We start from the raw sequence: 9,562 nt of genomic DNA on the forward strand, positions 1-9,562 counted from the left end.
GTAGATAAATGTACATGGTTATCAGTATTACAGAAGCAGGTCCCGAAGTATAAGCTGTCCGGGGGACCTCCTATGGCAAAATGATTGAAATTCGAGGGTAACTTACTAGGCACGCATTAAGAAAAGAAAATAGAGGTGTGCAGAGAACGACTTATAATACTAACAATAAATATTACAATACCTACACACTAAACAACTTCTCACCCTTAAGGGTGGAAAAAAAGGTGCGCCGCCTATTTGCACCCAATAGCGCACCCTTGAAACACCCTATTTGGCAGTACCTCACCTTTAAAGGTGCGAAAAAGGGTGCGCTACAAAATTGCACCTTATTTCGGCCGATGCGCCCTATGTTAAGGGTGCAGAACGGGCCGTTACCAAAAGGGTGCAAACGACGGCGCTGAAAGGGTGCGGCAACAAATGCGTGCTGCAATTAATTACATGTATTTGTATTCACCCTGTAACGGCCTTACGGCTCACAGTATCAATAAATAATAATAAAATAAAAATTATAATATATTCGAATGGTGTACACGTCACAAAGCGCCGTTCTTAATATGTATCACGAAAAAATAAAGTGGAATTGAGCGACGGTAACCACAGAAAATATTGAACGTTTGTATAGACATTTAATCAGTTAGGAAAGTTGTTTAGTTCAATTTTTTTTTAAATGCATTGCAGTTAGCATGCACATATCATTCACATGACCTTTGCATCAGCAAAATACAATCAGTACTGGTTTAGATAGTGCATGAAAAATTGTACTGATTATAAAAAGAAAGAGAGAGTTATCTGCGTCTTCTAATCTTTGTCGGCACATCTACCAGGCAGCTTTGTTCAGCACCGTATTACCTGCACGCATAGCGAGACACTGCTGCGCACAATACCTAGACAACGGACTTCCTACTCGAGTTCCAATTCTGCTGCTTCATTTACTGTGCTGCCGATTATACATTTCAGACAGTTTCCTCTTTTTCAAAACTACTGATTTTCTACAACAAAATTTCATGTGCACTTTGTTCGGCTTCGCCGGAAAAAGATAATCGTTTTAATGTCATCTGAACTGGCACGTGCACTTTTCAAACTTACTGCAAAGCAAGCAGCAGGTCGTTATTTCACATTGCCCCCAACTGGCAATTTCCTGGGTATTGCAATGATTTCTGCTGCCGTTATTATGCCTTTATGCCAAAATACGGCACTAGAAATAACACTAAAAAACAGAACACACTCAAGTTTCATTTTTTGTAACGAAACTGAAACAGAAACGAACTATGCTTTTACCATTTCACCACCAGGCGGCCGCCGGTAGTTACCCAGGCTACCTTCCTCTCGCCAACATGGCCGCTTGCACGCTGCTGATGTGACCACGTTTCGACGACCGTTAATCTGCAGCATCGATTGTGAACCGTCGTGAAATGTGCTGCGTTTCGCGTGCATAATTGTTGCAGAAGTGTGTACAGTCGAGCGCGATTTGAAGCTTATCGCGCGAGCTTCAACCAGCCTTCCACTCCAGGCACCTGGCGGCCGGGTTTGGAACAGGAAAAATCATAATTTCCCACTCTTCTCTCCGTCGTTCGCTGTTCCATGCAACAACCATCACCCCCGCGACATACTCACTGCCCTTTCTCTCTACTCTAAGCTTTCCATTTGTTGCGATAAAGTGTCCAGTTTCAGATAATACCGAAGAATACGTCGTGATCACAACGATAACTGCCTGTTCGTCAAACCAAACGAAAAAAAAATGAAAGTGGTGTCCCTGCAGGGAGGGACGGCTACTAAAGTAACAGCAAAAAGAGTGAGGGAAGCCGGCTTGATTCCTCCCTCGCCTCGGCAGAGAATTCTGGGCCATGGCGCTGTTTATGTACCCGGTCGACGCTCGCGCGATAACCTTCAAATCGCGCTCGACTGTACGCCTGTGAAGTGCCGTCGGTAGGTGATGTTTCGGGCAAACGGGCATTTGTCGTGCCGGTTAGTTTTCAGTGTTCGTGCTCTTTGTTTTGCTCAAGCGTATTTGTTGGTTCACCGTGCCAAGTTTTAGAGGCTCGAAGGAAGAAGGCGTGGAAATGTTTTTCTGCGTGACCAACTAAACTCACACTTGTTGGTTCGGCATCGGTGGTGCGAAGGCGAACAGCTTTGAGCACGGCTCATGCATTCGTCCGTAAAGGTAAGCATATTCAATCACATTCCGAGGCGGGCAGTGCGGAAACAGTAACAATGGCCTACCATATTGCTGCACTGTTTGTCGTTTGTTTTGGAACGTGACAGAACGGGCTGGAACGGAACGCGCTTGATTTCAGCTGACTGCAAAAATGTTATCGCTCATGAAGTTGGATGTCGCGGCGGTTATGTTCGCAGATTTGCCGCAAGAAAATAGGACTCCTTCCTTACAAAAAATAAAATAAATAAAATATAAGCGTACTGGGCTTCCTTGCTTTACGCGCAGGAGGTTCACGAAACGAAATTTTCTTGGAAGGTGGGTGATGAGCACTGATTTGTCAAAGTCTCTCCGCCTCGAAACTGGTTTCTATTCGTGCTAGTTCACGTTATGGGGCAAAGTAAAGGAAACACAATATGTTTGTACATAAAATGTTTAGCTGACTTTTGAGATAACGCTAGCACTTTGCGGACGTAGGAACTTAAACCACTTTCCCATCGGTTATCGCGGCTTTTCCTCTCCGTTAATCATCCCTAGGTAGCGTGTTAGATAGAGGTGAAATGAGAAGCACATGGGGGCTATGGTGCCTTGTGAGTGCGCGTAGCGAATTTACTGAGGTCTAAAAATATTCTTTAGCCATCCTGTATGACCATATCCCATTTGCCTCTGCGGGACGTTAAACCGCATAATTTACAAAGCACCATTTTGAGTGGCTACTATGCCCAACCAATGTTATTTTTCCCCATCAGGATTTACATATTTAATTTCTGTGGGGGGGGGGGGGGGGGGGGAGACAGGGACCTCTGTCAGGCTTTCACATAGCCTTTAGTCCCTGCCTCCTCTCGCTTGTACGAGGAATCAATAAACCAATTCCAAAATCGCATCATAAGCTGTTTTTATCGTGAGGGTCTTGTATCCGCTTGCCTGGAGTGTAACGTCTTGCCTTTGGGTTGTGATGCTTTTCTTATGGTTTTTACATTTGTTTCCTACAGTCCTTTATATTTTGTGTTGTCGGTAGTGGGCATTACAATGAATGGATATTTGCAGGTGATGCTTCTGCATTCAAGTAGAAGCTAACAGCTTGGATTCTAGGCCAGAAAGCGTGCAGTAAGTTGCTGTTACAGTGTTGCTATGTTTTTTGTTGTGACCAAATGTTCACTTTCTTTGCTCTTTTCCTTAAATCTACTATTTGGAGCAGTTCTATTTGCCTGTTACAAGAGGCATAATGTAGGCCAGCTAGTTTCTTTGTTTCCAGTTTCTGCGTTTGGTTTTGAATCAGCATTTTCTTTTCGTTTTGTTTTCGTACTGTGCTTGCTTTGGGCACAGGCCGATCGATCGCAGTCATGGCTTCAAATTGGCCTCTTCCTGGAGCTGTTCTTGCACGACACAAGCTATTGATTTCGTAGTAAGTAAAACATCGCTTTATGAGTCTTGCGAGCAAATTGAGATAAGATTGACAAACCGCTCTAGAAGCAGAAAAAATGGAATGCATATTCTCTAGATTTTTTTCATTTTTGTTTAGTCCGTAAATTTTGAAAACTTAACCTCCTCGGTTTTATGGCTCGCATTGTTTTTCTTTCTTTCGTGTGATAGTATGCCTTGCAATAAAGAACGATTTTTTATAAAAATAAGTACGCACCGTATTCTTAAAAGAAGTATACCAAGCCCCATTGATAAGTGGCCTTTGCTAGATTTTCTTTAGATCCCATTCATACTGTTCGTATTCACATCTCCATTTTTTTTTTGTACCGAAAGTAAGGTTTCATATTCACAATTGAATTTTATGCTGTCATTATTGTTTTTTGAACTTAATGGATTCATCTCATCAATTTGTTTCCTTCCACAGTTTCTGCCAAGATATTTAAAAACAACTTTCTTAAACACCAAGTAATAGGCTTGAATAGGCTTTTTTTTTTTTTCATTCCTTTTGTGGTCCAGTATACAGAGATCTGCATGTGTTAGAACTCTGACAATGCCTGTGTTGTACTGGCACTCATGTAGCTTCAAAGCGCCTGCTAAAAGTTAGCAGAATTTGTGGCAAATACTATTTCTGATTTTTTTTTCTGGGAATCAAAAAGCTATTTCTTGTAATATTTCAGCAAAGGGAGGAATATTCTGCAGAATGGGGCATCAACTTTTGCATAATGTGCTCCAGTTTCTCTCTGCACGCTGTGGAGTATATTTTTGTGAGTGGCTTTATAACTGAATATGTTACTTACTTTTACATGTTTCAGAATACTTTTTCGCCAAATCTGATTGCAATTTAGGACATGCCAATGCCATTATTACTGCTGATCAGTCTTTTGTAATACAGGCTTGTCTACTTTACCTGCAGCTACTTTGGAACCCTCTTCTATGTCACCACTCATCACTGACAAGGGCAAGGTGGCTCAAGCTGCAGTGCATTCTCTGGATCCAGCTTAAGACCATTTCTTGCCTGTCGACTGCCCTGCTGCACACCCTGTGAGCTCTGGCATATTTATGCAAGCCATCACCCGCCTGCAACTGCTTGGGGTGTGCAACTAGAGAGAATGGAGTCATGCAGTCACGTTTTCAACTCAGGTTAGTTACGAGACTGGTAAACAATTCTTAATTTTGATATATCACCTTCTTTACCATTGACATTTGTTGCTGATTAGCGTAATTCATACACCTACATAGCCTATCAGGAGACGTGGAACTAAACCATAGACCACACATAGCAGCCTGCCTGCATTCCGTGCAATTTATCTGAAAAGTTTTATTGTAGTTGGAACTTACAGAATACAAAATCTTCGCTTAACTCACTCTTATTTCCTGCTCTATTGAAGATACATTTAGCTGTTGGCCATTTTGTGCTGGCGCAATAAAAAAGGCTGGGCAAATTGAATACCTGTGGAAAACAGGTGGAAAATGCCATTTTTGCCCTTACAGAAAGTTGCAACTTTGGAGACCAGCTGCTACCGTACAAAAATTTTGTCATCCATCCCTTTTTACCCATTGAATCTATGCAGCCTTTACCTCTATGAGAATGATTAAAAACCTGCTTTTTTGTTGCACTTGAGTTAGTAAAAGATCGCAAAAATTACTCCAGAAACAGCGCGCTACAAAAAAGTCCATTTTCAAACTTAAATACGGGCATGATGTGCTATGTCGTTAGCGTTAGAATCGTTTTCTGTTTATTATTCAGATACTTTGCTTATTTCCTTAATTTCACGCAAAATTGGGAGCACCTTGAAAAAAAAAATACCATATAGAAACAAGTTAACTAGTCCTGGCGTTCTCCCATGAAGTTTTAAGCAATAGCGAATTTAATCCACTTCAAGCAATCATCAACACTACCAACAAGCAGAAAGTGACTTTATAAGCATTGAGAAGGCTTTGGATATTGCATAAGATAAAATGTAACTAAATTCAGCAAATAATAAATTGAACTTTTGACTCCTACTTCTTAAGAACAAGCCATAAGCACATCTACAGAGAGAATATGCATTCAGTTTTATATTGATTTTTATATCTTTAGCTTACATAGCAGAAGACATTTTTGTACTGTATATTTTAAAGTACTTAGGATTGTTTTATGTCAGTTAAAGAAAAATAAGATGCTGTAGTTTTTTAAATTCAAGTCACAGTTGTCTGTTTTTTGGTAATTTCAAATATTTCCCAAATGCAAGATGATATGGAGAAAGAACAAACAAGTCTAAAACTTCCAATTTTATGATAAATAGATAACTAGGTCAGGGTAATGTGCAGAAAGAGTTTTAGTGGCAACACTTTATTTAGTTGTGCCAGAGTGTAGGGCTGAATATTAACAAGCTTCAAAACCAGTGCTCAATTTTGAACTTTTATAATTTTAAACAATAGAATGCAACCCTTTTTCAAGCCGTAATATTTATTAAGTATTGAGGATTCTTGAGAGAGATTTTCATGAAAATCGATGATGATATTTAAATAATAATTGACATCAAATTTGTGCATTTTTGCGGTTTTCAAATCTTGGGCAAATTTTATTTGTTGTGGAGAACACACAGAGCAGTCTAGAGCTCTCTGTTTTGCCTGAAAATAAGGAAATTATCTGATTCATGAACGGAAAAGGCTTCATAAAGAAATATGATGCATCATGCCCCTATTTAAGGTTGAAAATGGAGCAAAGTTCCGGATGTTTCACTACAACGGCAACAATAAACATGTTTTTAATAACTCCCATAAAAGTAAAATTTTCATTTATGGATAAAAAGAATAGCTAACAAAGTTTTAGTATGCTAGCTGCAAGTCTCCAAACTTTCAACGCTTTTAAATAACAAAACTGGGTTTTTCACCTGTAGTGATATACGATTTTTTCCCAAGGAAACTACACCACACCTTGCAAAACTAAAGCCCATATCTGTGCCGAGACAATTGCACACCACATATAACAGTTTCACTGAAAACACAAAATGGTCATAGGACCTCCATTACACTTCTTATCTGAATACGCCGCTAAGATTTTGTAGATTGCTTTTTTCAATGACAGCTATTTCATATTTCAGTAAATCATGAAGCTGCTTAACCGGCTTCACTGTTGTGGTGTATTAGGCGTTATGGCACATAGGCTGCTAAGGCTTATTATTATGCATTATGCTTATTTCTGTAACTGGAACCACAATTTTTATTTCACTTTATAAGGTTACCTCGCCCACTTTTCGGAAAATTACTACAACCATTTTTTTACCCATGCCTGGCAAACAGTACAGAAATAAGATAAATAAATCATCTTAATTCTTCTGCTGAAAACAGTACATAGAATAGGAATCCCTCACTTAAAGATATTTTATAACCATTTTTTTGGCTGTTTGGGAATTCTACTGCCACCTATGAGCATCATTTCAGCTCTCACATGGAGTTCTCGTGTTGTCACTGATGAAAAGAATTCATTATATTAGACCACTCTCTCATTAAATGCGGCCCTTCTAAGTTCAGTCGGCAGCTTATATTTCACTTAAAAGGACCTTAAAAGAAGATAAAATAATGATTCTCCTTTGTATTTGCTCTATCTGTACACATTGTTTCCAGGAATACTAAGAAAGGGTTGAGGGTGAGCCTCAGTCCAGTAGTAGCCAGCATTTAAAAAAAAGTACTTGTCCTCATCTTGGTAGTGTGGTCATTGGTTGTGGAGCTTGCATATGCTTTTGTTTCACAAAAAGAAAGCAGAGGACGGAAGGTGAATAGAGCTAAGGGTTAAGAGAATGTTATTGTTTAAATAGCTTCCCCTGAGCTGGGCTACTGCAGCAGAGTACTTTTGAAAAACATTCTGGAGGTGGCAAATTATATACCAGCGTTAGATGTTCAGGAGTGTAGTGATAAAAAAAGAATTATATGTCGCATGTGACTAGTAAAAAATTATCAAACGTTATCAAGAAGCAAAAATTTAAAAAGACAGAACGTTGGGTAAACACGTGGAGTCATGCATTAAAAAAAGTATTCATTACCTACTGGCTAGAATGCTCCTGCTATAATCAAAAATTAGAGACGGGGCAATGAATGAGCATAACATTAGTGATCAGGCATGCACAAGCAAAACATTCCTGATTGCAGTCTTCAGCCTTTAAGTAAGATTAGTCATAATTTTGATTAAATTAGGGTATTTATCTCAAGTCAGCTTTAATTCTACAAAAAGCAACTATAGGGAGCCATTTCTAATCCATGAATTTAGAGCAGTGCAAAATAAATATCTCAAAAGGAACATTTTAATCCCTTAAATACAATACCCCCGCACCATAAGTAGTTTGCAAGGCAGTCACATGCACCATGAATGGGGCAATTTATTTATAGCAAGTGTACCTCCACTAGCATAGGCTCAACGTGCTTAGTAAACATTTCCTTTTTATCACTGGTGACATTGGTTACCCCTTGATTTTTTTCGTCTGGTAATGCCTTTTTTTGGCAGGTATAGTTTACTCAAATCAATTTTTCAGTTGCCCTTTCTCCACAGCATTTCATTTATGTTTTGCATGGCATTCATAGCCTATGCTAGTACTTAACCAATTCCAAATAGCTCTTAACAACTATTTAACTGCATCTGTATTGCCTGTTCCTTTTAAAAAAACATGCCCCAGCATTGAGCCTGCTTTAGATACTGACTTATCTTCCCCATACTGTAGTTTTCCCTGCTACTGCCATCTTTTTATTTTGTTTTTCTGGTGCTAGACCACCCAGACCAAAGTCATAGAAGTTAATACCCAGGCAAACATAATTTCGCTTCTTGCTGTGCCCCTCTTTCCCTCCCCTTCCTCCCTTTCTCAGTTTTCTTCTTGGGAAGTAAAAGGTGCTTCCTTGCCAGTGATGCTCATGGTGTCCAGATAGACAAGTGCCTTTTCAGACTTTTGACTTGGCTTGTAAACTGAAGCTTTTCTGCTACCCTTCAATTCTCTTTCATGCTATGTAGCTACCTTGCTCTTGTTCTACCCTGGATCATCTTACAACAAGTAGTATGTATATGTGCAGGTAATGGCCACAGTTCTATGGGCCTCTACCACCCAAAAGGGAGTCTATAATCTGCAAGACTAACAGTAGTCCTGTTAATCTGCATGCAAAGTAAAATCATAAATAAAAGGTGATCTAAAGGCCTAAAAACATATTATTGGATAGCTGCTGAACGTCATTTTGATTCCACAGCTTACTGTCTTCAGGATTTGTTATAAGCTTTACCATATAGCATGTCAAATTGTATTGTGCAGAAGAAAATAATTCCTTTAGAGCTATGGTGGTAAAAAGCAACAGAAGCATCACAGAGCCCTAGAACTGTAAGCAAGAGCGGGTGGCACACTGTATCTGCAGGTAGAGCGGTTTCCCAATCATACATCATTAAAAAAAAATGAAATGCTGCTTTCAACTAAAGGCTAAGTTTTAAAATGTGCAGTGTTCACCGACATACTTATTGTCAGCATTCCACCTGCACTAATGCAACTTTTTTTGTTTCATAATGCATTTTTAACGACATCTCTAAATAACTTGCAAATTACAGTTGGCAAGGAAATTGTGTCATGTTACTTTTCATCAGTGTTTAATTTAAATTACAAACATATTGACTTCAGTAAATTTGGAATAATTACAAAAATACGAAAGCTGCCAGTTTAGACATTGTAGGTTTGCTGGTTGCCCAAAAATTTACATTTGGCTTAAGCAACATTTGTGTGCATAAATATCAAACAAGCTATTTGTAGTGTTATTGTTAACGTTCTTTGTATTATAGTGAGATAATTTGTAGCATTTAAGTAGCTATAAAAAAAAGCGGGTATCAAGGAATACTTTAACAAATCTTGAAGATGGGTTAGATGGTGCGTTGCAACTTGACGAAAGGTAAAAGCGCGCAGGAAGACACACACCCGAGCGAAGACAACACAGGACACGCGGACACACAGGACAGTGTGTGTTCTGTGTCGTCTTCACTCG

The 9,562-nt window shown here is 39.3% G+C and overlaps 1 long non-coding RNA gene across 1 annotated transcript; it reads left to right on the forward strand.

Annotated features, from left to right (window-relative positions):
- Window positions 1-2,021: 2,021 nt before the first annotated feature.
- LOC146194658 (uncharacterized) lies at window positions 2,022-3,560 on the forward strand. The gene is made up of 3 exons (XR_014705463.1): window positions 2,022-2,161; window positions 3,200-3,259; window positions 3,479-3,560. It is a non-coding gene; the product is annotated as an uncharacterized LOC146194658 (long non-coding RNA).
- The last annotated feature ends 6,002 nt before the right edge of the window (window positions 3,561-9,562 follow it).

This window comes from Amblyomma maculatum, chromosome 3 (assembly GCF_055883805.1).
Source record: "Amblyomma maculatum isolate TAMU_Amacu chromosome 3, ASM5588380v1, whole genome shotgun sequence".
In the NCBI taxonomy this organism is placed as follows: domain Eukaryota; kingdom Metazoa; phylum Arthropoda; class Arachnida; order Ixodida; family Ixodidae; genus Amblyomma; species Amblyomma maculatum.